The 26,349-nt window shown below is 43.2% G+C and overlaps 1 long non-coding RNA gene across 6 annotated transcripts in view; it reads left to right on the plus strand.

Annotated features, from left to right (window-relative positions):
* LOC149915975 (uncharacterized) overlaps positions 1–26,349 on the plus strand; it is a 471,330-nt gene that overhangs the window by 53,678 nt on the left and 391,303 nt on the right. For all 6 annotated transcript variants that reach the window (XR_016470937.1, XR_016470940.1, XR_016470935.1 and 3 more), the window contains exon 2: positions 19,471–19,597. This is a non-coding gene — a long non-coding RNA (uncharacterized LOC149915975). The remainder of the gene's footprint in view (positions 1–19,470; positions 19,598–26,349) is intronic.

Here is a 26,349-nt window from a genome sequence, read left to right on the forward strand (position 1 = left end):
AGGGCTTCTGAAATTACCTGATTCTGCAAGTGTGAACCCATGTCAGTAATGACCCAAGCAAAAATCCAAACCCCTCAGAGGCTGGAGCTCTATTGTCCTGCCTCTGATTTGACAAACAGAGCAAACTCATCCAGTTTAGCAGTTGTATTGGAGCCTTTGTAGAATTAAGTACCTTGTTGCAGAAGGTAGTGGCTATTCAGGTGCCCCCTTTCCTCTATATGATAATACTGAGTCCATGTTGCAGAGATCACTGGGGAAGGAACCAGGCAGGGAAAGATGACTCGCCTCTCCAGCTCTAGCAGAGCATATCTGCAAGATACAGGGGGAAGTTAAAGCAGCATGAGCTGAAGAATTGTTTTCATGACATGCAAACTGTGCTGATAAATGTACTGTGGGAGAGTGACTGCAGAAGATTACCTGTGGAGGATGGAAGCTCCCTCTGGGCTCCATGCCAGCCAGCAGTCACATGGCTGTGGCAGGTACCGAACTGAAATCCTATGGAGAGGCTGGAAAATGCTTTTATTTTGGCAAGAATCTAGAGCACTTGGATTCAGTAATGCATGCGGGTGATTCACTGTATTTGTTTTAGCCACCTTGGACCTATTCAGTGTCAAGTGAATATCCCTGGATATGTCCCAAACCAATCTATTGGATATGTTCTGGTAGATATTGGCCTGGGATGGGACTTGCCCTGGAATAGGATTCCTAGCATTGTGCAAGCCAGCACAAGGTGACGTTGGCATCTTACTGGTGGAACAGCTGTGCAGCGTGAGGTTTTTTCCACTGGTGTCTCATTAAACTGGTGCAGTAGATCCTCCAAGAACAGACACTTTATCCCTTCTTAGAGAAATGACTTCTGTGCAGTTCAGTACAACTACAGTATTTATTTTTTTCCCTCTTGGTAATTGCGTACCATATTTTTCTCTTTCCCTTCTTCATCCTTTCTCGCCCTGATACAGCTGCATTTCATTGGCAGCTGTGGTGACCTGGGGGATTTCCACTTCATAGGTATGTTTGCTGCTTTGACCTGTCCTTCGTGGCAGTAGTGCTTCTCCCTGCAGATGAGTTTGGCATCATCAGGTCAAAGCCTTCAGGCTCTCTGAAAGCAAGTGCTGTGAAGTGCAGTGAGCTTGAATTTAGCAACAGCTTTAGTTGCCTAGAACTAAATGTGTGTATAACTTTTTTTTTTTATCCTTTTGGAGGAAAGACCACAATGTTCAGTCATGGGTGTAGAACTCATCAATCTTTCAGGCTGGTGCTGTGGCTTGTAGTGGTATAGATGAATGCCAACTGCAAGGCTCTGCTTGATGCAAAGCAGCTGTGGTACGAACCTCTCTGTGCTTTGGAAGTCATTTAGTGTAAACAGCTTTTCCAACAACAGGCTGTGATAAAACTGACTGCAGACTTGTAATGTTCCCCTAACGCAGTGCAGCTTATATGAAGAAGTTAAATGCTTCAGAGTGAGCAAAACAAGAATATTTGTAATGGATATTTCCTGCTCATATTAAGCAAGAGTGAATGGGGCAGAATTTGTATAAAAATGCATTATGCTTCATCTGGAAAGGTTGCGTGCATAAATTCTCTCTGAAGTATAACACTAAGGTATGCTTCAAGGACATGGGCAGATCTGTTCTCTAGGTGCTTATCTGTGAAGATTTCTCACAAGTTGATGCATTGCTACTTTGCGTTTGTTCAAGGATGGCTCCAGTGTGGAATGAGAAAATCTTGAACAGCCCTGGGTGCTGCTTTTATTATAATTCTAAATTCAAGGAACCACATTTTTCATAATTAGGGATAAAAGCAGGAGCAGTGGAATGACTTTTTTTATTAAAGAATAACTGAATATTCCTGGCAGATATGTGAATATGTACATGAATTATTCTTTGGGATTATAAGTAATAAGATGGTGAATCTTTCTTGGTAATGTGGGAAATATTTCCATAGAATTGATTGCTTACCTATGGTTCAGCCTGTGTTTTAGGACCAAAAAATTTACACTGCTTATCAATGTGTTTTTCACCATATTTTTATAGCCAATTTTGTCTCACATAACTGACAGATCTTAGAAGAACACTTATGAAATAAGATGATGACCTGCTTGTTTTTGTTGGTTATTGGCAATGCAGCCAATGAAGACAAAACAAAAGAATGGGAAACCAAGGTAACATAACTCCAATTGACATTAGGCAGTGTAATTGGTGGACAGTAGGGAAGCAGAAGGGAAAAATATGTGCTGAATGATCCTCAGCGAGGCATCCTTAGTGAAGTCTTTTCTACCTCTCTCTTTGAGATGCAGGGCTGACTGGTTTTGAACTTCAAGATCAAGCTCTTACTGTTTGGTTTAAATGGCAAAGTGTTTGAGATCTCCTAATGACTGAGTGGGTAGTGCTCATCAAAACTGTTTCCTCATGGGGCTTGCTGGTGTCACATCTATGCAAGAAAGATGTAAGTGTACTTGAACGTGTGGCTGAGATGTAGAGCAGCAGGACTGTGGTATGCTGGAAGAGAGCTGTGCTCCTGGCATGGCAAGGGGAGGTTGTGCAGGAACGTAGAACTGTTTCCCTTTTCCATGCTGTGTATTTAAGCTGTCAGGAGCAGTTTTTTTTACTGGTTCATAAGCAGCTTCTCCATTAGCAAAATGTTATTTCATCCACCACAGATCTGTCACTTCTTGCTGCCCAGAGTAGGCGGCTACCTCCTGGGTTTTCAGCAAGAGAACTGCCCTGCCAAAGGGAGATTCTCCATTAGGTGCTTCAAGAGTGCAGAATACTCTGAGTGGGACGAAGTATTCTTTGCAGATGGATGACTTAGAGAATCCCATGTGGGGATTTTCTGATTGCACCCCTTGGGAGGGTTTGGCTTGCTGCTTTTCCCTTAAGAGCGTTCCTGCTATAGGTCCATAAACCATCAGACAGAGAAGCATTGGTTAAGGATGCTCTGAATTGTAAGACAAGAATATTTTCTCTGCTGCCTGAGGGTCAGTTTCATTATTGTGAGGTTTGGTTTCATCTAGGCAAAGCTATAGTAAAGAATTAGATCTTTGTATTTACATTCTTATGCCAACTTGGATTGTTTTTAGATCTGCTAAATACACAGATGTGATCATTAAGCATAATAGATGCCTTTTCCCATCTCTAATTCATTGCACACCATCGGCCAAAATATGTACTTATTAGCTTAAGTTACTATTTAAGCCATTTTCATAGAATCATAGAATGGCCTGGGTTGAAAAGGATCTCAAAGATCATGTAGTTTCAACCTCCCTGCTATGTGCAGGTCACCAACCAGCAGACCAGGCTGCCCAGAGCCACATCCAGCCTGGCCTTGAATGCCTGCAGGGATGGGGCATCCACAGCCTCCTTGGGCAACCTGTTCCAGTGCCTCACCACCCTCTGTGCAAAAAACTTCCTCCTAATATCCAACCTAAACCTCCCCTGTGTCAGTTTAAAACCATTCCCCTTGTCCTATCACTATCCACCCTCATAAACAGCTGTTCCCCTTCCTGTTTATACGCTCCCTTCAAGTACTGGAAGGCCACAATGAGGTCTCCCTGGAGCCTTCTCTTTTCCAAGCTAAACAAGCCCAGTTCCCTCAGCCTTTCCTCATAGGAGAGGTGCTCCAGCCCTATGAGCATCTTAGTGCCCTCCTCTGGACCTGCTCCCAGAGCTCCACATCCTTCTTGTGCTGGGGCCCAGGCCTGGTTGCAGTACTGCAGATGGGGTCTCACAAGAACCAAGTAGAGGGGCTCTTTTTTATTGAGCATCAATTTTTAAAATGGGTGATACAGTTGAGGAACAAAATTTATGGTCATACTGGCTGCTGTGGTGAGCTGTGCAGTGTGCTTTGTGTGCGTTGGAGGAGTGGGGGAAACTGGAAAATGTCAAATTGCAGCAATGAGGCCGTCATCTACTGGGTGCTTCATGGCAGTTAGTTTTCCCTCCTACTTTCTGATCTTTGGTGCTGAGACTTTGATCAGATGTATTTTCTTATTGTGCTTAACCAATTTGTTGGCTTACACTGTACCTCGTTTAGGGCACGTTAATAACAGGAAATAGGCTTTCACTGCTCTGTGTCCTGAGACAAGGATAGGAAGGGAAGAGTTGCAAAGCAAAACAGCTTTGTGATAGGGACTCATACCAAATGGATTTGGGTGATAAGAAAGGAATAAAGTGTCCTTTTAAGGATGAAATGCTGAAAGAGGGCAAGACCATTTTCAGAGAGTTTTCTGAGCCTATGCACAGGTTGCTGCTGTAACAAGTCTTTGTGATTATATAGTTTTGGTAGTGGTACCTAGGTTTGACCAAGCACTTCCTGCCTGTGTGGAAGACAGTATAGCTAGGCTGACTTCAGTGAAAGCTGGCATGGCTGCTGGTTGGAGCAATGTCTGTGTTTCAGTGGAAAATCAACTGGTTTTCCCCTTATTCAGAAGGGCTGTGTGTGTGTGCTTGTGTTAATGCTGTTTGACCAGGAAGGACACTGTTCAGGGCTAGTATGGACACACTTCATCTTTTAGTGCTCTCATATGGAGAGGAAGAGGAGCAAAACCTGTTCTGCATGGTCAGGCTGCTCTGCATGTGCATCCCCGTCACACGTGTCTGTGTTGCAAGCCTTGTTTTGACCAGAGCTGCAGGGAGCAGCTGAGCACCACAGAGTGCACAAGTGGGTAGCAAGGCCCTTTCAATGGTTTTCTGGTGTATTCCAGCAAAGGGTGTAAGTTGGTGGGGGACCTAAGAAGGATAGGATCATCATTTCAGCCAATCAGAGTGAATGACAGCTTGCTTTGTGTCTGGAGCCTGGGGTAGGAGGCAATGGGAGCTGAGGTGAGGTGCTGTTGGGATCCCCAGCTCGGAGCACAGCTCAGGATGTGCAGCTGGCACTATTTGTAGGCCTTCCTGATTTTCCTCAGGTGGTATCAGGAAAAAAAAGCACCTGAGTTAGGATCATCTCTATTAAGGGGAAACTGAATGGGTCTGGTATGAATGTGGGGGGAGACATGGGGTGAGCACTGCTGTCTCCGTTGTCTTCAGGTTACTGCAGATGCTAACATAGCTTCCATGTTGGTGTGTTGGGGAAAGCAATCCCCTTAACTGACTGCAGTCATCTTCCTTAACTTGATGCTTTGAGTCCTTGTGTTGCTCCTTTCATTAATTTTCACTGCTGAGAGGAATAAAAGGGCTTTATCTGTCCTAGGCTCATGCTGCAGGTATGAAGGCCTGCTACTGTGTGCTCACCATCTTAATGTCCTTGCAGTACTGTTAGCAAAAGTGTACTGTGGGTGTTTCATCGCCTTGCATAAACAAGCTTTGATTTACCCATCCACAAAGATTTTCGTTCATTTTCTTTTTCTCCTGGAAAAATCATTTTTCCTTTCATATTCCAAAAAATATTCATACTGCAGTGCTGCGTCTCGCTCAGGTGGCAAGATCTGCTGCCTTGCTGGCACTTGATATAAATATATTCTGAAAAGGTAGGCAGGTTCAGCAGCTGGAGATAAGGACAATGAAGGGAACTTGGCAAGGATGAAAGGTGATGTTGCATGACTGAGAATTTTGTGCTGAAGCGGTTATTGGCCATGGAATGGTAAGAGTTGCCAGGTACTGTGTGGCACCTCTCATAGAGATTTCCTAGAGATATTTGGACAGATTTGAGACTTTGCACTTTGTTGTCCACTATCACAGAATCACAGAATTGCCAGGGTTGGAAGGGACCTCAAGGATCATGAATCTCCAACCCCCTGCCACACGCAGGGCCACCAACCATCCCACCTAATGCTAGACCAGGCTGCCCAGGGCCCCATCCAACCTGGCCTTGAACACCTCCAGGGACGGGGCATCCACAGCCTCTCTGGGCAGCTGTTCCAGCACCTCACCACTCTCTCTGTAAAGAATTTCCCCCTGACGCCCAACCTAAATCTCCCTTCCCTCAACTTAAAACCATTTCCCCTTGTCCTGCAGTTATCTACCCTTCCAAAGAGTTGATTCCCCTCCTGTTTGTAGGCTCCCTTTAGGTACTGAAAGGCTGCAATGAGGTCACCCCTTCTTTTCTCCAGGCTGAACAAGCCCAGCTCCCTCAGCCTGTCCTCACAGGGGAGGTGCTCCAGTCCCCTGATCATCATAAACACTACTTTTTTATGTAAAGGGAGCTTGAGAATGGAAAAAGGGAATACCTATATTGATACTTTTTTTTCTGAATGCTGTAGATGAACTGTTACACTCATTTTACTGGAAGGAAGAATAGACAACTGGTTTGGGCAGATTCATTGTTTTCAGATGTTTGCCTTGTGGTCTTAAAATATCATTTAGTTTTATGAATGTAACAGTAATTCCCTCTTGATTACTTTGAATGGAAAATATGGCACCTATGAACAGACTGAAAGGATAAAATAAAAGAAAGGGCACCTTATTGCAGGAGAGTAGTAATAAGTGAGCACACAAGTTTTACATTTCATTTCAGACTCCTTGTTGGAAAGAAAAAGAGTATTTCCATGCAGGGCTTATTTCCCATTGAGCACTATTTTGTCTCTGTGTCCAAAAGATGATGCATAGAGAAAAATAAATGGAACAAAGTGAATATACTCCAGTCTTCTGGCTACTGCAGATACTCTCAGCAATCAATACTTCAGAATTTTGACCCTCTGGGAAAGCAGAGGTTCTTTAATATATCTTTAGGAACCTGACAGGTTAAATTATGCTTTGGTTTCCTGTCAGATGACTATGCTGGAAAGTGAGCTATCCAATTAGAAAATGAGCTTTGAGAAGCAATATTAGGAGTTGCAAAACTCTGTCAAATCTAGGGATGCAAACTGGTGTTTTGGCAGATGGGGATGACAGATAAACACTAACAGATCTTTTAGAAATGCAGAATTTAGAAATGCCTATCAAGGGACTGGGTGGCTGAGACCGGTAATAAATGTGCTACTTGCCTGTTTAAATTCAGTGTAGGCTTGCAAGAATGCTGCTTTCTTTGCTGACGACTGTATTACAGCTGAAAATGCTACTGGACTCCAGTATTGTGTATATCAGTGCTGCATATTCATTTGTTTTGTGCATGAATGAGTTTTCTACTTTGTTAGAATGATGGATTACACTTGGTACAGATGGGACTGGTGTTGGCCAGGGTATCCTCATTAGTTTAGTGAGGAAATTCCCCTTGGTTTCATTGGGAGCATGGTTATGTCGGTGCTGGAGGGCCTTTGAAGGTTGGCTTTGGCCCGTGGCCACTCGCAGGGCAAAGGGAGGCTTTTGTGCCAAGGCAGCAACATGTTCAGTATTTGCAATGTTTGTTTGCAGATGAGACGTGGGTGCAAAGATGCAAACTCTCAGTTCCTGTTAATGTCACTTTTCACCCATGATAATGGCATTTGGCATGTTTCAGTGCTCCTTGAATACTCTTTTAAGAATGTGGTGTTGCGTAGCCTGTGAAGGTAGTTAGCCCTGGTAGTGTGCAAAGCATTGGTGACAGTAACTTTTCTGTCTTTCCAAATCATTAAAAAAAATGAAAATCTTTGACATACAAGTAGAACAGTTTCTGATCAGCGTGACTTGAAAAAAGCATACTGTAAACATCCTAGAAAGAGTAGAGGTGTTGAACTGCCTGGGGAACTGCTAATGAGAGCAATGTGTGGTCTTTATCCATTTTGTGCTGTGAGTAGCTGCACTGCACTAACTCTGTACAGCTGAAACTGCCAAGATGTGCATCAGAAGTTTCCCCAGACCCAGGAGTATTGAGATATGTTCTGTTTAATATTTTTATTGACGATCTGGATGAGGAGATTGAGTAAGGTTGTGCTAAGTTTGCGATGACACCGAGTTGGGTGGAAGTGTCGATCTGCCTGGGGGCAGCGAGGCCTGACAGAGGGATCTGGACAGGGTGATGGTAGGGATGAGCTTCAAGGAGACCAAGTGCTGAGTCCTGCTCTTTGGTCACAACAACCCCAGGCAAAGCTACAGGCCTGGGGCAGAGTGGCTGGCAGGCTGCACAGAGGGGAAGGATCTGGGGGTGTGAGGTGACAGCTGAGCATGAGCCAGCACTGTGCCCAGGTGGCCAAGGCAGCCAGTGGCATCCTGGCCTGTGTCACAAAAAGTGCAGCCAGCAGGAGCAGGGAGGCGATGTTTTGCTGTGTGTGTTTTGTTCTAGGTGCTGTGGCCAGGCTCTCTCTTCTGGTTGTGATTTCAGACATCTAGAGAGCCTAGATGGGACCTGTCTGGGCTCTCACTACAAATCCCAAGCCTTTTCTTGCTGGTGTTCACTGAGATCATATTTTATATGTTCTCTTTGACAGATGATGGGCACTTTTTGAGGGCGCACAGATGAGATCAAGGCTGTAAGCTTCCTTTCTTGTCTAAGTTTTTTCTAGATCATGTCAGTACAAAGAGTGTGTGGTTGAGACTGTGCTTTGTCAAGCTCTCATATATAAGAAAATGTCTGAAATATTGGAACGGAGGACAGAAAATGTATTTAGGTGTTGCTTTTGGCTCCTCTTCCCCTTCTGTATTGCTTGAAGAGGGGTATGCAATCCAGTGCTACCTACATGTTCCCTAGAAGCATGGGAATTTTTGGGCTGTATTCTATTTTACTTTCATTCAGTGTTTTGGGGGGATGACTCAAAGAGGGATGGTATGTGAGTGACAAGCATCTCACTTAGGTGGCAGGTTGAATGGTTCTTTATGTGCTTGTACAAGTTTGCCAGCAGTGGTTCTGCCCTGGGTTTTGTCTCCAGAATTCTGGCTGGTCTGGGATCTCAGTGAGCATGTGATCCTAAGCGGCAGAGCTGCCTACTCCTTGTGTTTCAGAGTGAACTGCGTTAAATGGAGAGCTGAACTTCCTTCATCAATGATTAAAAGATTCCTGTAATGGTAGATAAGATGTCTGATATCATGGAAAACAAGCTACATGTTGAAAAGACATTTGTGTGGCAACACTTGAATTAGAGGTGTTTTTATAGCTTGCTGGAGTTGTCCTTTAAGTTGCTTTGGATAAGGGAAGTACTTGGTGGAATATGGGACATACTGAGTTGATAAAGGACCAGAAGCTCATATCTCTCTTTCCCAGACTCTTGCATTCCAGATACCTGTGCAGGATCTGGATAGATGAATACCAGAGCTTATGACTCAACACTGCCATTTCAGCATCATAGAAACACATTCCAAAAATACACTGAAAAATAAAACTGTTCAGCTGGTCCTTTCTAGCAGAAGAAAATGAGGCTTCATGTGATATAGCACTAGTTATTGTGTAGTGATTTAGTAAGCATTTTAAAAATCCATTTATTCGGGGCTAGAGTTATACGTTTCTGTCCTGGGCAGCATCTTGTATTGTTGAATCCAGGCACTGCTGACAGCAGGGAGGTACTTAAAAGCTGGATGACTAATGCAAGGGTTTTATGTTAACGGTAAATATTTTTGCTACAGCATTCTTATATATGTACATTACTAATTCTAGTAATAATTTTTATTCATTAGCTGGTCACTAATGACCTATGTCTTTGCCAATTTGCCTGAGCTGGAGCCTTTTCCCAGCTACTTGCAATGACATCCGTGGCACTCGCACACCAGTGGCTGTTCTCTGCCTGACGGTTGCTGTGTTTCAGTGAATCGCTCTGCTCCACACCTCTGCTTCTTAGCAAATTGCCTTCTGAGCCCTGGCACTGAAATGCAATTGGTTATGCTTCATTATCTCATTCAATAGAAATTCAGTCTCCTGAAGACTGCAATTAAGTTTCCTCTTTGTCTGAAAGACACAGAATTCAACTGCAAACTTGTAGGTCTTTTTTGAAGCAGGGAAGGGAGGACAAGGCAGAAAAATGCTAAACTGAACCTGAGACAACACGCTGTGACAGAATTGCTTGGGAGCTTTTCCTCTGTAACGTGTGTGTGGAAGCTGGGAGCTGTAGGTGAGACATCTGGCCCAGCAGTGAGGGATGTCACCCTGCTTGGCCAAGGGACATCAGTGACTTCAAACCACACTGTTATCCTCAGAGCCTGATGCTCTGGCATACTGAATGTGTGCTGCTTATACAATCTACAAACTCCAGGCAGACCCCTTGTATTTATGGTGCACTAACTGTCATAGAAGGGCTTTATAGGTACTGTGCTTTCTGTTCAGTGAGGTTAGAGGTCCAGTCATCAACTACAAGAGTAGGTCAGTCAGTCATAAATGGAGGTAGTTACGACTGCCCAAACTGAGGATAAATTATTTATTGACGCTTAAAGGACACCCTAATTTACTGTCCTTAATTCCTGTTCCTGTCTTAAGATTGGCTGAATGTGTGAAAGAGACTTCTAGCCTCAGTTTCCTTTACGTGAACTCCTGCTGAGACAAGGGCAGTGACTGCTAGTGGAAGGAATGATGCACAGGTACAAACGCTTAGCCAATCCTTTTTTCTTTTTCTGTGGAGTGAGGTAGAGGAGTGACTCTAACACTGTGCAAATCCAGTGCTGCTCTTCTTCAAAAGTCCAAACTCTGGAGCCTGTAAGCTTTAGCTGCTCCTGATCCCAACCTCTGTCCCCTTCTAGTTCTCAGCTCTGCCTCATTCCTCCTGTTATCCTCAGGTTTGCTGAATTATTCCATGTCATTGTTGTGAGCTCAGAGGATTTTTCAGAGTGATGGCTTTATTTTTTACTTTTTTTCCTGTTCTTCAGTCCTGCCAGACTGCCCTGCAGCAAAATGCATTTCAGGTAGGAGCTCTCACTAGTCCCTCTAGGAATAAGTCACTGCTTCATTTCTCACCTGTGAAAGGGAAGCAATCACTGCCACTATCTCATGTGATATAGGAATAGAAAGTCCATTTGTAGCTATATGATGCTGGAGCTCCATAAACATGAGGCCATCCAAGACTTTTTAGGAGAGCTGTGTCTTTCAAGGCTTCTCCTTTCCTTACTGGCTTGATTCTATAGGATCATCCCATAAAAAATCATTAATTTAGCATACACTTTTGGCAGAGGAAAACAACATTGTTCCTCAGAGAAGATAAGCAGCACGAAGAACAGCCTCCCTACTTAAGCTCTGTGACTATTAGCATCTGTTGGTTGAAGATGAATAGTAGCTTGTACTTCCCAGTTATAAAAAATAAAAAGGAAAAAAAAAATCCCCAGGTTTGGGTAATCCTATCGTGATGTAATAAGATGTAATGGCCTTGCCAGCCCTTGCTGAGCTATTTTCTATATTGACTCGGCCTGTTCTCACAAAGCCAAGTTTTTGACTGTCTGGTAGTGAAGTTTTTGCTTCTGCCTGTACTTTGCCTGGTTAAATTGCTGATGTGTCAGGCTTATGCAAGGGGTTGGAAAGCTCTTGTATCTCACTGTGTTATGCTTTGCTGTAGAACAGGCTCTTTCCAGATGTTGGTGTAGATGTTCTTGCATGCAAACCTAACTATTTAACACATACATTACGGAGAGCTGGGTTAAAGGGAGCTTTTTTTTTTAAGATTAGTGATAACTTGATGTTTTCTTGCATTTTTCCTTGTTTTGCTGTTAGATTCCCTTGGATTTTTGTCACTGACAGCATGCCTCTGGCTCTTATCACCTGCCTGCTTTCATTAAAATGTCCTTATTCCTTTTTCTTGATAACCAGGGAGGATTACAGAAACACAACCTGCTTTTTAGCGTATTCCTTGCCTTAGCCAAGCTCTTCCTCAGCAGACTGAGTCTTTATCTTGTGCTGCTATCCCTATTTAATAATGTTACAGGCAACCATCAGTAATCTGATGTCCCAGCTGTTCCTGGTTTGGGGAGTGAAATGTGAGACATTGTGCAGAAACCAAATATATTCCAGCTGCTTCTGTAATAATAAACAAGCTCTTTTGTGATTAGCAGAACTAATGAAAACTGTTTTCCTATGGCTTTGTGACTCATGGTGGATTCTCTTTGTAACCAAATTATTCTGAAGCCATCGTAGTGAGATGGAGCTTTATAAGGCGCCAGAGAATTCGCAACAAGTGAGGATGAGTTAAAGAGAATATTATGGTCAAGGGAAGAGCTTTAACTGAGCTCATAACAGTGAGCTCTGGAGGATTCACGGCCGTGTACAAGAAAAAAGAGGTGGAATTTCTCACATCTAATGCAAAAATTTGAGAGAGATTTTCTGCAATTAGGCACACAAAATGAATCTCTCCTGCCCATTGGATGTTAGTCAGGTTTAGCAGCTGTGATTCTGCTACAGAAGGATTTCCAGGATGATGTGTGTAGCACTGATCTGGCCTGAAGGTGATACCCTTTGACTGGCTGGCCTCTCTGCCCGTGCTCACTGTGAGAACAGTGGGATGTGTGTGCCTGCTGAATGCATTTATAAGAAGTGCTTTTGAGAAAAGAGCCTTGTCCTACCCAAAGGAGTAAGAATGGGAGGATATTGGGCTCAAACTCGATTCAAGTGAACTTTCTCAGACTGCTTCCTGTTAAAGTAGACCTTCTCAGAAACAGAGTTTTGTGCCTGATGTGACTGAAATCCTACCCACAAAGGAGTATTCCCAGGGCTCTCTGTGAGTGCAGGTATGTGTTTTCCCCCATTGCTGGAACTGCTGGACTGTCATGCCTTACCTGTACATTGCAGGCTCTCTTTATTTGATCTTTCTGACTGCTGTCTTCACTAGCTTTGTATGCAGACTTACCAGGAGGTAATAAGAAGATGTTTGAGCCTACAAACAGGAGGGAAGTCAACTCTTTGAAAGGGTAGATAATGGCAGGACAAGGAAAAATGGTTTTAAGTTGAGGGAGGGGAGATTTATGTTGGATGTCAGGGGGAAGTTCTGTACTATGAGAGTGGTGAGGTGCTGGAACAGCTGCCCAGAGAGGTTGTGGATGCCCCGTCCATCCCTGGAGGTGTTCAAGGCCAGAATGGATGGGGCCCTGGGCAGCCTGGTCTACTATCAGATACAGATGTTGGTGGCCCTGCCTGCAGCAGGGGGGTTGGAGCTTGGTGATCCCTGAGATCCCTTCCAACCCTGGCCCTTCTGTGATTCTACGATGGATGAGGGCTGAGCTCACTCTGTCTTATACCCTCTGTTCACTGTAGCATCTTTCAAACTTCATGAAAAATAGACAATCCAGTAGTGAAAAAAGATTTGGTACCCTTGGAGAACTGTGTCCAGGTGGAATGCTGGCAGGAAATAGGTTTACATGTGAGTATGGCAGCAGGCAGAGAGAGTCTCAGGGGCCAAGATGATGTTTTCACATAAAGCCTCACATCAACCCAGTGTAATTTAAAGGAGGCTTGTGTGGGCTTTGCTGGGAATGGTTATTGTGAGGGGTGTCTGTCAGGGCTACTCAAGACCTGAGTTTGCTCTGATGGTCTCTGAATTTGCTATTACTTCTGCCCAGATGCTCTAATCTCCTTATTCTTTGTACAGTCCTTCCTTGGCAGCTCTTTCACTCCATGGTGTAGGTGTGTAAGGTCACGCCTGCTTCTAGTGAGCTTAGCTGGAAAGGTAGCTCAGTGGCTTTTGTCTGAGTTGTGGTACTTTACCCTACGGACTGAGACTGTGTGAAACCTGCCCTTGTGTTTTATGAGGAAGATCTTTAGTTTACTGAAACACCAGGGCAGTAATTGAACACCATTTATACTTCAAGTCTAAAATGAAGTTCACAACTAGCATTTAGTTGGTTTTTTGACTATTCTTTATGTTTGTCCAGTGCTTTGCCCTTTGAGGCTCTTTTCCAAATACCTTTTTGTTCCTTCTCCTTGGCTTTTCAGTGATGTGTCAGCAGTTACTTATGTGAAGAATTTCCTAGCTGAGCTGCTATGGATGATGAAAAACATTGTTTTTAGTGAAAGCAGCTTAAGAAATAGAATGTGAAAATACCAATGTAGAACACCTCAAAATCCCAGCTGCTCCCAGGAGTGAAATGCGCTGAAATCCCCAAGAGAGGTAAAATTCAGCACAAACTGTGAATGTTGTCTTTTTTCACTTTAAGAGCAGGCAAGCTGCTGACCAGTGATTGGTCAGCAGGTGTTGTTCTTATTCCCCCCAGTGTTTTGTTTTTTTTCCTGTTCATCTTCTAAAAATCATTAGTGCTGGCATTGTCTCCTACCTCAAGACAGCGTGAAATGTTGTATAAATGTTGTATAAAGCATTGCTGAATGCCTGCCTAATATTTTCTTGAAAAGATTCTGGGCTCCCTGGCAGACTTGCTTTGGCAGTCTGAGTTGGCTTGAAGATAAAGAAATACTCATGCAGCATCCAGTTCAACCACTTTTTTTTCTGAATTTTCATTGCACTGTGCTTAGCTGTGCACTCAGTACTGTTTTCACCTGGCTGCAGGTAGTTACAGATGGATATGATGTTTCCCATGTTGAACCAGGCCGTGGGCAGCTGGGGAAGACTAGGCAGAACAAGTCACTATGGTGTTTCAGATAGGATTCAGGCTGTTGTTGAATAGTGTTGTAACAGGTGAAGCTCAGCCTGAAATGTAAGTGCCTGATGGATGCACCGTGTGGTCTGGGTAGGCTTTAACTGATGTATGTGGAATCAGTCTCCTCCAAACACTTGGAAGTGAAAATTGGTTTGCCAAAATCATGCATTAGCCATTCAAGTTACCATTTAGCTCTTTAAAATTCCTGTGCAGCTCCTACCAAACTAGGAAGGCTGTGGCGTTTCCTTTATCTCTTGTTTCTGACCCGGATGCTGGGAAAGCAGGAACTATCGAGGTCTTGATGCTGTTGCATAGTTAGGAACATAACTTGCATCTTAGTCCATAACAGTCTGACCCACGCTGGCTTGAATATAAAGCTCAGGCTTCCCTCTGCTTGCTAATACAGCATCCCTCTGTTTGCTAATACAGCAGCAATACTTGCTGTGATGTCTCATTGTTCTGGTTAAGATCTAATCGTGGGACAGCATTAGCACCTCAGATTGAGTGTGAGTGTCATATAGACGCTGTCAGCAGAACTGCCCTGTCTGCACATAACTAACTTTTGAGCAGTTATCTGGTACCTTAGATCACAGTCAGTGATCTGCTTTAGAACAAGAGAAAAAGTTTGTAGCGTTATTCCTACCTCCTCTTCTTCCTGGCAGTATTTCAGCTTCCTCCCTATGCTGCTTTGCCTTGTGCTTGGCTTAGCTTACAGCTGTACTCGTGCAACCCCAGTGTGCTGGTTTATTTTTGAACTGCTGTCACCTGTTGGTAGGAATGCTTTCCGAGGAGTCCTTTTTCTGTTTTTTGCTCCTGCTGAGTTCACCTCTGCTGTCAGCTGTGAGTCTCTCCTAGTCAAAAGCTTCCATATGGATCTCTTTGGATGTTCTGGATATAATTATTCTTCTCAATAGCTGCACCTCCAGCCTCTTCCAGGGGAAATCACAGCTGTCTAGTGTGGTAAAGAGCATGCATATCTTGAGATACTTTCCAGAGACCCTTCCTTGCTTATCTTTAGTGTTTGCTTCCTTTGCTTATTCCTTTTCTTTCAAGTCTTATCTGTTTGGGTCTCCCAGGTGTCCAAAAGATAGCACTCAATTGATGACAAAATGACTTGTTTTTATCAAAAAGGATCTGCTGCCTTATCCAGGTACTTCTGAAAACTTCACTAAAACTTAACTACCTTCCTAACTAGCCAGTTATTTCCCACAATAACAAAGAATTGCAGATCCCATGTAACCAGGAAGAAAGTTGCATAACAAAGGTGTAAAAAATTAATGGTTGCAAACTAATTATTAGCTTGGCCTTTTCTTCTTGCTGCCCAGAGTCTTCTCTAGGTAACCTTAGCAAAAGACAAGCATCATAGGGCACTTCATCTGCAATGCTGTGGGGTGCTCTCAGATGAACTCAGTGCTGGGTGGCTGCAGTCACTTCAGAGGTGGGGATGTGGCCCATTTAGAAATACACACACATACTGTTCTGTGCAATAGTGCTGTCCCAAATGCACCAAACAGATCAGTGTAGTGATTCCAATCTTAATGTTGGAGGAACAGTGTCAGGTGGGTTTGGCAAACCAGGGATGGAGTACTCCTAGGTCACATAGCTACCTTTGGAGAGCTCACCTAGTCTTTGAAAAGACCTTCTTTGTCCTTTAGATAATCAGACTTGTAATTGAAGCAAACAGCAGCACCTGTATGGTACCCTCTCATACGTTTGGTTTGTTCTGTATCTCGAGTGAAAGTAGCTTTGTGAAGGGTGTTCTGTCACTGTTTGCAGTACCGAGTCATGAATGATGAAGTTTCTGGCAAGCTGGAATGGGGGCACAAATGGTACAGAATAACTGTTGTCATGGAGCAGAACAGACACGTTAATTTTTGATTTATTCATAACTCGGGGGGGGAGGGGAAATTAATGTTTGCCAAAGGGGAAGAATAGAATCAGTAGAGAGAGACATTTGCTTTTGAAGCTAGTGAGAAGGTAGTAAAACACAAGTTAAAAAAAAATATATATATATATATAGAAATTAAGAGCCATAAAAATGTCTTGACAGTATAATTTTAATCTTAAAATTACCAAAGCATACAAGTGGATTATAATGTTTTGCAATAATGGAGAAATGATTGATGACTTGCATTTGGAGTGACTTTTTGATGTAGACTACAGAGAATGGGGTAAATACATTTCACAGTGACAACACGTTACTTTCCTCTTTTTTACTTTATTTTATAGCTCTATGGGATGTTTTTCTCCAAGGGAGAAAAACAGGTCAGTGCTAGGCAAAGAGATAGAGCTTCATCAAAAGACTGAAGCCTACGGACAGGCAGGGAGAGGTTTATGTGAGGTTGAAAGAGATGCAGCAGAGCAGAAGAAAAGAAAAAAAGATGAAGTAAAACCACCTATTAAAGCCAAGTGCATTGTATGAGAAGTATTTTGGGTGGCTAACATATCAATTTAATTCCCACATGCCAGGTGGTAGTCTAGAGTTAGGTGGGTTTTCCCATGTTGTTCAGAGCCCTAAGAAGTCTCTTTCCAGTCTTAAAACCAAGTCTCCTCAAAGAACAAGTAGAAAAAGCTCCTGTTAGAAGCTCTGTACTCTTTTTCCTTAATAGTCACTCAAATATGTGTACTTTTCAGGGGTTTGGACAGTCTGCTCCTTAATTATCCCTGTGCCTGTTGTTTTGGGTTTGCTTCCCTTCTCCAGCATTTTCCATGCTGACTGGCACGTTTGGTACTTGGAATCCCATTGCTCCTGCTCTGACACAATTTCTGGTTTAAAAAAAAGTGTCCTTTTATTTCCAGGTATTAAATTGATTTATCCATGAGTTCTTGTCCAGGCACATCTATGGGAATGGGAACATCAAATTACAGAAAACAGACCAACTCCATCCCTTTGGTACGTGTTTGAGAAATGTTTGCAGCATGAAATCTTTTCCTTCCAGATTTTCAGCAGCTTTCAGCTTCCCTATGGGTGTAGCATGGAAACACTTGTGAGCTGCGTGGATGTTTCATCTGTTTCCTGCTGAGAGGCAATAAGCAATAGTCCTGCTGGCAATAATGACACCTGGTGTGCAGGAAGAAGGTATTAATGGCAGCCACCAATCAAAGAGCTGGTTAAAGCTGATGGACGCGATGGCCCTTCCTGCTTCAGGCTGGATGGATGAGGCCATTTCACCCTATGTGTGGTGGAAACAGTAGGAAGCTTTAAGAACTACTTCGGGCCTGAGGATATATATGGCAAAACCAATGAAATTCAACTGGAAAGACTGACGGCAGCAGCCTAGGGACTGCATTTTCTGTGTGAGAGTCAAGCTGAAGGATAAGGAAGCTCAGAGTGGTGAGTGCAGAGATGGAGCTTCTCCAGGGCATAGGGCTTGTGGCATAGACTGAGTGCATAGCTGGGTTAGGAGACAGCTGGCTCCTCTTTGTTGTCCAGGCAAATGGGATTTGGGAAGTTCCTTGTTAATTGCAGCAGCACCAAAGGAAGCTTCTCACCCACATAATCCATTTTCACACTGAAAAAGAACACTCATGGGTCTTAAGAATTTTACCTAAACAATCAGTTTCTTAGCCATTTGTGTCTTGGAAATGATTTTGCAGTCTAGGGCTCTCAATCTTATTTCAAGCACATAATATAAATCTTTTTAAGGCTGTATAATGGATTCTGAGGAGAAAGAGGAGAAAGTGGAGCTGACGGAAGCCACGGATAAGAGAAAATTGTTCCACACAGACAAGTTTGGTGTAAGAATTCTCTTCTGGAGATCTGTGACCCGCAGAAGTTGCCCATGGGGAGTAGTGTAGGCCTTCTGATATTCCACCTTACATCTGTGCAACTCGCTAACTATTGGGCACCTTGGAACGGAGATTCAGATATTGGATGTTTGCAAAGCATTGTTCCAGTCGGGTGCTGCGTGGAGAAAATGAACTATGTGAACTGCTGTGAAATGAGCTCACCTCTGTTCTACCACCGAGAAGAAATCAACATGCTTTGACATACCTGAGCCAAATATCCAGAGTGTTAATGGCAGGAATAAACTCCTACAGGTGCTATGGCCTGGCCCCCTGGAACAAGTGTTTCCTCAATTAAATGAAACATTACATTCTGTTTGTTTTTTTTTTTTTCTTCCCCATCTACTGTGATTTCCAGACATGGATGGATAATTGCCAAAAGCAGGGAGCTAGTGAGTCCAGAAGATCAATAAAGAAGCACGTGTTAATAGTGCAAACAGAAAAATCTGTATCACTGCAGTTTTATACAGTTCTAGTGTTGATAGTCAGGTGACCTTTAACACAGGCTAAAATAGCTTTTAATAATTTTAATTAACTTCATTTCTAAAGAATGCTGTAGTCATGAATAAGCCTTTGCTGAGGATTGGAATTGTTCAGAAGGTTTTGTCATCCTTTAATTAGTCTTGATAATGAAGACCTCATTTTAGAGGAAAACTTAATTTAATGGTCTTGCTATTGAATGACCTTGATGTGGTTAAGACACTTGTCTGTGTGTGTGTGGGAAATGCAAATAGTGGGGGCTGCTTTGGCTCACAGCCTTGGTGAGGTACTGGGTGTTACTTGAAATCTGCTTGCTTTGCAGGTCAGACTGAAGAATGCCTGAGACGAGCAATAAATTTTTTTCCTGCCGTTGGGAGGTTGAACCTGCTGATTAATGCACCTCTCATTTCTTATAGATGCTTGAATTCACCCTCCCTTTGGATTTTCTTTGTGGTGCTAGAGGCTTCCAAGGCTTTTTTTTTTAATAAATGCTAAATGAGAGCTGTGACTCATCAGTCTGATTATTGAATCCAAACATGTAATTTTAACTACAATAGTGTTGAACGTGTTGCACTAAATTTCTGTAACAGGTTGTTTCTGCAAGTGAGAGCATGCTTGAAGTAGAGAGGGTGATGGTTTGGCACCTTGCTTCATTGAGAGGCCTGTATATCTTGGAATTTGTTATGTAGGGGTATATTTTATTGTATCGTGAGCTTAAGGCATTTATTTTCCTGCCTTTTTTTTCCCTTTTAGATTGAAGATCCCAACTGTAGTTTATTTCAGTATTTGCTCTATATTATAACTTCATTTTTTGATCCTAAACTATCTCTTAAGCTACTTATGTGAATTGCTTTTTCAGAGTGAATAGAAGCCTGGAATGGAGCGTACAGCAGCAGTGGCTGAAACAGGACTGAGCTGCAGAGAAAGTTCCTCCTGGCATTGCCTGAGTTGTGAGAACAGAAAGCAAGCTGTGGCTTCACTCTGGGGTCAGTACCTGGGGCACTGGTAACGCTGGGTCTCCATACCTGGTTTTGCTGAATGGTGGAGGAGTCACTTTCTGCACACAGAGATCCTGGAGAATATATATATATTTTATATATATAAAATATTTTTTCTTCTTTCCCTCTAAAAAAGGGGATGACACAGACTGCCTAGCTCAGTGATCTACTGATGGAAAGCTTTCTATATAAGCTATTATTACTGTCTAAGTAGTGCTAATCAGGCATTGTAATGCAAATGGTAGTAAAGGCAATGTAAATGACCTTTTGAAAACCGAGTAAAAATAGTGGTGACGTGGCTGTTTATGTGGGAAGGAGATGGAAGACTAGGAAATAGAGTGGAACAACTGTAAGTAACTGGACTTTTCTCTGTCTGAGAGGTGGATTAGCAATTGGAGCCTGTTTTTGGTCTGCACACGTGAGGAGCTTTGTGGCAGTGTCTCAGGCACAAATAATATCTGGGCTTTTACTGCAATTTGCTGTGTTTTTCCAAGTGCATGATCATACGTGTCACCCCAGAAGTTGGTGGGCAGCGTAGCGTTAAATTTTGCCTGTTAGGATTACTCTGCTGTCCCGTTCCTTTCAACAGAAGGTACTTTTCTGCCCCACTGAAGCATGGCTGACATAGCTTTCAGCTGCTGGCACGCCGAGATGCTGTGCTGCAGAACAGACGGATGTAGCTGGGGAGAAGGGGTCATGTTTGGCTTAAAAATAGGCATTTCAAACTACACAGGTTGTAGTGCATGGTGGGTTTTTTTGCTTTTTTTTTTAATGCACTTTCTTCACTCTGTCACTGTGCGATTTCTGGCTGTGGGTGAACGCTGAGCAAACTTTGGTCATTATGTATTTGAACATCATCTGACTTGATAGACTGTTGAACTATATAGTTATTAAGAATGCAGCAGCTGTGAATCAGGATAGGACCAGTCTGTTGTGCACTCATTCTTCTGGATTGTTCTTGAGGGGGAAAGAAAAGGGAGGAGGAACAAAACCCCTTATGTAATGAGCAACCAAGTTAGAGCATATGCTAAGCACGGCGCATGGGCTGTCTGTTCTCGCAGCATCTCTCGTTGATATGCACTGGTATGTTGAGACCACTGTCTATGAACTTGGGCAGTGAAGCAACAATAATGAAATATTTTTAGTTAGTGCTGTTTTAGTGCCCTATATATTTGCTTCTGCTGCAGCACATTTTGCGTATATTCTAAATATTGCGAAGTTGAATCTGTGTCCACAAATTACGGTGCTAAATTCAAACTTTCTTCCCTCTACATCCATAGCCTTAAATTTACAAAATTGTAGAACGCTGACTATATTTCTTTGTGATTTGCATTTGACAGTGTTTTTTAAGACGTGATGTGTAAATGCAGTACATTGTTCCCAAATGACATCATCTCTGGAAACCTATAAAATCATCTTGTGTTTAACTGGCTGTTAACACTTCTGCCATGTTAACAACTAGAATTTTATGGAGACGAATAGGAAGCTTACTGCTTATGTAAGGCCTGCTTTGGAACTGCAGTGCAAGCTGTTCACAACAGAAATGCAAATAGCTTGACAATCTTGAGCCTTCCAGTCTGCTCTTTGCTCCTGGATTACTGTGATGGCACACTTATATTAACTTTGACAACACTACCTGCCACTGATAAAGAGGTGAGTCTAGATTTGAGGGGAACCATTTGAAGAACGTTACTGTATTTATAAAAATTGTCCCTTGGGGGCAGAGCATGGCTACAGATGAGCAAAACCCATCTTCCTTCATGTAATCCACTAATGTTAATTTGGTGTTCTATTTAGGAGTCTTCAGCTGGCCAGTTGGAAAACTATTTCTTGTCTGTTTACAGAGCCCTGTGAACTCAAAAATGTCAAAAGAAAGTAAAATGGAAGAGAGGGGAAAAAACCCAACCTTGTTTTAGAACTGTGCAGCTCAGCTTTGGCATCTGAAGGGCAGCTCTGGAAGCTACTAGCTCCTGCCCATCTCAGTTAAGGAAAAATAATCTGTTAAAATGAAACCATGACAAGATGTTCAGAATTCTTTTGAGCTTATTAGACAGCGAGGCAGAGGGAGCCTTGATGAAGCTGATGATAGTGGAAAGCTCTGTCATAGGTCAGGGAGCTCAATCTGGATGAAAGTAGGACAGTAACGCTGGGAGAATGGATTGTGTAGTGCTGCTAACAGCCTGGTGCCTGTAGCTGTTGTGAAGAAGGGAATTCAGAATGCAGTAGATGGGAAAGAGGAGAAGAATGTCCTTACAAGCTGAAGAAAAACCCATACCAGATATATTGCTGGACATACAATGAATAAGACCTGTATTTTGAAGATGATGGCTTCCTTTAAAATAACAGGTTAGGATTCCTATTGGTGATGCTGTCTCTTTTCTTAAACGTCCCACTTGCACAGGAACTGATTAGACTGCACCTGTAGCCATCTGGGGGCTTTGGGGATGTAAGAGGCAGGATCACCATTTCCATATGGATAACTGTTCTCCTGTGCACCCAATCCATGTGCAGTCCATTTGGATAAAGCTGATTGCTCTCTCTAACCTAACTTTAGCTGATGCAGGTAACTTTACAGGACTGTGATACCAGTTCATCCTTAGTGATCTCTTTGTTTTGGCATCTCCCTGTAATGTGCTCCTCAGACAGTGATCTCTAACCTTTAATGTTTTCTACTAAGTGTCAACAGCTGAAGCTATAGAAGGGGGGGCTGTGAGCTGAGAAGAAGCTGGGAGATGGTGTTAGTTCTTACTGCTAACGTGGTTAGCAGTAAGAAACGAGCCATGTGGGGTGTGTTAGAGCCCTGGTGTGTTTATGCCTGTTAGTTTCTGACTCAGCAGTGTTGGTGGGCCATATGGACTGCTTGCTCTGCCTGGTAAGCAATGAAAGAGGGGAGTGGAACACAATGTGGTGGCTGCTAAAAGCTGTAGGGAAATCAGAGTAGCCAGGACTCTGAAAAATGAATAGTTGTTTGTTAACAACTAATTCTAGTTACTCATTTTCTGCCAATTTAGTGACCTTAAAAGGCACGCTTACCTTGAGCTTGTGGATTCCAACCACGATTGCCTTTGGCTGCAATGCTGTTAAAATTTCACAAGTTTTTGGTATTGTATTTTTAATGTTTCCTTTTCCAAGGATTCTGACGTATTTCAAAGTGCTTTATGGAGGTGAACTTAAGACATACAGGATTTATTATGTCGTGTTTCCTACATGCCCAAGAACAAAAGTGCTTGCATTTGGAAAGGGATTCTGAAGCTCCTCAGTCTATGAGAGAGCTAGTGACAGATGGGAATAGAAGCAAAATGATTTCTATCACTTCTGGTATGTTTTAAACTATAGACTATAAAACTGTTTGGGACCATCTGATTGAACATCTCCTGATGGTCCATCTGACCTCTCCCTGCCTCACGCTGGATTGGATGACACAGCTCCTAGATCAGCCCTTACGTTAATCTCCTTGTGTTTCAAGCATTTAAATGAGCCTCTCTTAGCTTTATTTTTATCAATTTTGCACAATATTCAGTGTATCTTTCTTAGTCTATGATCTCTATTTCCCCTGTTCCATTTTAAACTTATTTGTTTCTCTGGTGTGGCAAACAAATCACAAATTCTTCTTATTTTGTGGTATTGTACCCATAACACTACTACTAATTTGTAGTTGCGTAGTGCTTAGTAAGAAGTCAGTTCCATGTTTTATGAAAGAAGTGAAAAGTCAGTTTTTCATCTTACCCGGTGTTTTGTCATACAAAATTTAGTGCTTTTTCCGCAGGCTAGGCTGCAGTTTCCTAGATTTCCTCTCATGTGAATTCCTCTTTGAAGTTCTGAAGTCTAAGAAAAGTTGCATTGTCTTATGTGAGTACAGGTGGTGGGCTTATGGTTAGGATTAGAAACTTTCCAGATCAGGTAGTGGCAAGCGAGATGCTTCATGATGCGTGGATAGTCCTTCAAGTTTAATTTATTTGAGGACTGAGAACTGTTCAGGAGTGAAGTTACTCTTCTGCACCACCGTAGATGCAGCAGGATATGAAATCACTGGCAATGAGTTATAATGGAGGCCAACTGTACAGATAGTCAAGCATGCACAGCAATGATGTCAGTCTTTTCCCCCCTCACATTTCCTTCTGAGAGGATGATGTTACTAGGAAACTAGTATATGAACACAGTCAAGCTTCTCTCTTCTAGGTGCTAAACTAAGTCTGTGAGAGTCGTTGTAGCTGCAGTGCACAGAACTTGCTCTCAATCTGAACAAAATAAGTGTTTGCTGATGTCTGTGAGGATAAAGCAAGCATCTTGTGTTCTCGGCCAAATTAGCTGTATAGTTTACCTTCTAAACAGCTTAAATGACTCAACAGGGGAAAAAAACACTAAAAAGTGAGCATTCAGCGAGGTCTCTTCTTGGTGTAATGGTTATGCCTCTGTTGTTAGTCAGCAATGCAGTCTTGAATCCCAAAGGGCTCAGCTCAGAGCCTGGCTAGGAGCAGGATACTGCATTGGAGTGCAGAGGCACAGTCTGTCTCCATTGCTGCTCACAGGGCTCTGCAGATGGTGTGTGCTGTCTGCATCCCTTCCTTGTCTCACAGCTGGGCTTAGAGTTGGGTGATGTGGAAAGAGGATGCCCTGTCCCTCCTCAGGTAGGCATTTCTTCATCAGTATTTAAAGCAGGAAGGCATTTTTACTTCTGATCACTTATGGCAAGACAGAGTGAAGTCCCTCAGCCCAAGGCTGCTCTGTTTCTGCAGAGATTTGCTGTTGAATAAGAATGCCTTAAGCTCCTGTTGGTGTAGCTGTTTGGTATGATCAAGCTCTTACCTCAGGTCTGGACTGGGCAATTGTCTGTGTTTGTGAAAAGGGGACAATGCTGAGTGTTGGGTGCTCCCTGTATCTTCCTCTGCAGATCTCAGTGCACCTGGAAAACAAAACCTTGCAAAGCTGGATGTGACACGTGACAGACCTTGCTGTGTGCTTGTTCTGCAAGTGCTGACTGCCCGCAGTGGAGATGATCTGTCCTTTGTACCATGGCATACATCTTCAAATAAAAATAGTAGGGTTTTCTTTGTTATTCCTGCCCTCCTGCAGAAGGGAACAGGCAGAACTGTCTGTGTTCTCTCCAGAGAGCTGCTCTTTCCCTCCAACCCAATCCCACCCTGACAGCTTTTGGCTGGTATGCTCTCTGGGAGGATGAAGCCATCCTGCTTCTCCGATGTGCTGCAGGCACCAGGCTGCTGTCACAGGCCGTTCTTCTCTGCAATCCCAGCAGCACTAATGCAGGACTTGTGTTGTTGGATGCATTTTATCCCTTTTGTCTGCACTGCTCTGGTGGGCTCTGTTGTTTTGTAGTGCTGCTTGCACACAAAGTATTGCATCTGGTGGCACAAGCTGAGTCTAAACAGCTGCAGGTTGCGCTGTGTGCTTTCCGGGCAGACTGCAAATAGCCATCAACTTTTCTTCCTTTTCAGTACAGTTCTGTCCATCCAAAGCATTATGGCCATCATATATTTCCAGAAGAGGTTATTGAGTTACTAGCTGGCTTTTCCAGTGTGATATTTCACCTGTAAGGGGAGTTTTTTTTATCTTTACTACAGCCCGATGCAGTTTTTAGTGGGTTGTATTTTACCCACCTGACACACTTAAACTGTCTGGTTGTGGTTGGCTTTCCTTGTTCTGCAAAGTTTGCAGAGGAAAGCGAGGAGGAAGCGCAGAGTGTGCGCCTTTGGTGCATCGCAGCTGCAGAGGGTGAGCTTGTTGGGTTGTTTTCCTTGGCCCTCTGGAAGGAAGCAATGCTGTGCTCTGTCACATTGGTAGAGCAGGTTTTTGCAGATGGTTTTTGAGCTTGCTCCCCCAGTGTGAGCCTGTTGCAGGTATTTGGGTGGACTACTGGCTTGTGTATGCACCATCAGCGTGCGCATCCTTTGGAGGCGTTGCTAAGGCTATACACAAATGGCTCTGTGCACAAGTCAGTGGGACCCGTGCATCAGAGCTCATCACTTCTTAATGACTACTTCAAACTTGTCTCAAAGCTGTTTCTTAGCATGACCTCTTGGCTGGCATTTAGATGCATTTTTCTCTCTTCCCGTCAAATTCACCTTTTTTCATGGTAGGCTGCTCTTCTTTTTCACAGCATATACATAAATTTTCTTTTACAGTTAGTAGAGATGCAGGTTTACTTTGAAATGTATTCTTATCCTTATGCAGCAGGCTTACCTTCGTACTGCATTTTTTTGTGTGCTATGTTTATAGCAAAAGAACCGAGAGGATAAAAAATGCGTGTCTGATAAGCTATCATTTGGAACAGTTGGTTGCCGGCATTGCTAATATGAAAATAAGTAATTCTAATGCAGACTTAGTATTGGCAAGAGCTGGAACTTAATTGCCCCAAACTACATGCTTACTGATCTGCATCAGGTCACATTTGCACACATTACTGCCTGCCTTTCAGTTGTGCTGCTTTCACTTTCTGGCCGACATGAGAAAGGTCTTGGCAGAAGCTGGAGCTTGGAGCTCACCTATCAACCAGGAATATATTAAAACGCAAGTAGATGTTACCTTTTCTGTATGTCCATTTTGCTGGTGAGAAGTAAATGCATGGATTCAAGCAGGCAGCAGGAGAGCCTTTAATCTTGGCAGTGGTGCAGAGCTGCCTATGTTGCAGGCTCTGGGCAAGTGGCTGCTTGAAGAACAGAGAGCAGCCTGCAACATGGACAGGGAAGCTGTCAGCAGTGAGAGAGATAACAAAAATGTGCTGA

Source organism: Phasianus colchicus, chromosome 14 (assembly GCF_987193195.1).
Source record: "Phasianus colchicus chromosome 14, bPhaCol1.hap1.1, whole genome shotgun sequence".
Lineage (NCBI taxonomy): Eukaryota > Metazoa > Chordata > Aves > Galliformes > Phasianidae > Phasianus > Phasianus colchicus.